The following is a 1,679-nucleotide window of genomic DNA, read 5'->3' as shown; positions in this document are numbered from 1 at the left end:
GCTCCCTGCAGGCCAGCAAGCAGTGCAGCACAAACCAGGCGGTTGTTTCTAAGGTGATGCCAGCCACACTACTGCATTTCAGGGTTTTTCCTGCAGAACAGCTGCCCTGTAGCATGGTCCTGTAGGCTCGCCACTCAGCGGCTAGGGTGCATCTTCCAGTTTTACTTCATCTGAAAGCAATCCAGTTCTTAGGCTCTGAAGCAGGTCTGCAGTGTGAACTGACATGGACAAGAGATCTCCTCAATTGCACATTTCTAAGCTGAACTCTCCTGTAGGCGCACCGATCAAAGACTAACATTTATAAAATAGACTGGACAAACTTGTTTTCTAAAGCATATATTTGTGAATGTGAACAAGATCAGAACTGCATTCCAGTGCTATATATAACTTATTGACAGGCAGTCAATTACATAGAAAAAAGTATTTCTCCATTATGTGTAAAAAAAAAATTTTTAAAAAAATCACAACACTTAGGAAACAAGCTCAGTTAAACTACACCATGTGGTTCACTGTCCTTTTAAGATGACTTCAACATTAAACTAAATAATAGAAATGCTTTTCCATCAAGAAGAATTCAAGATGTTTATGTAAGAACAACTCATAGTAATTTTTAAGCATAGTATCCATGGAAAACACTAGCAGAGAGGCTCTTAAGCTCTAGTGACAAAACAAGTACTGGGGCCTTCCGTTAATGTTGGCATTCGTATTGAATCAGTACCTTCACCTGTTAGAAATGTTAAACAGAGATGCTCAAAGCTGAAACTATGCTTGGAATCAAGTGATAATAATAATCAAAGCCAAGAAAAAAAAAGCCTACACTACCTTTTTATTTATTACCTGCTGCTCCTGCTTTAATCCATCTCCGGATTTAGCTTTTTGGTCAACAATATTTCATGTGTTTTGACAGCTACACTCACCACATTTTTTGCTGCACAAGGATGAAAGGACTACACATAAAGAAAGTATAAATACCAAAGAGATCATCGTATCATCCTGTTCCAAAAAGCACTCTTATTTAAATAATAGAACATTATACAGTTAAAAAAGCAGTATTTCTGAGAAACACTTGACAAGCTAGGATACTTCAGTACAGAGTTGAACCAGAACAAGCTACATTTCACACAATAGGCTAATGGAGAGGGAACACAGATGTAATCATACAATTTGCAGCTCTAGTACAGTAAGCTAAACAAGAGGCTATGTGCTTTTGTTCAGCAGCATAGCAGTCATTTTAGAAATGCCATTATAGGTGCATCTAAAACAAACACTGCAGAGAGGGCAACAGTTGGAACATAGAGTTTTCAATCAAAAATTTCCATTTACTCATAGCGCCCATTGCTCTTCCAGACTATAAAACATGCATTCATGTAATCATTTAGGTTGAAAAAGACCTTTAAGATCATTGAGTCCAACCATTAACCTAGCAGTGCCAAGTCCACCACTAAACTATGTCCCTAAGCACCACATCTACCCATCTTTTAAATACCTCCAGGGGTGCGGATTTGACCACTTCCCTCAGCAGTCTGTTCCAAAGCTTGACAACCCTTTTGGCAAATAAGTTTTTCCCAATATCAAATCTAACCCTCCCCGGCACAACTTGAGGCCATTTCCTCTCATCCTCTTGTTACTTGGGAGAAGAGGCTGAACCCCACCTGGCTACACCCTCCTGTCAGGCAGTT

The sequence above is a fragment of the Egretta garzetta genome, unplaced genomic scaffold (genome assembly GCF_000687185.1).
Source record: "Egretta garzetta isolate BGI_Z169 unplaced genomic scaffold, ASM68718v1 scaffold220, whole genome shotgun sequence".
NCBI lineage: Eukaryota > Metazoa > Chordata > Aves > Pelecaniformes > Ardeidae > Egretta > Egretta garzetta.
Note: the sequence above shows the minus strand (reverse complement) of the source record.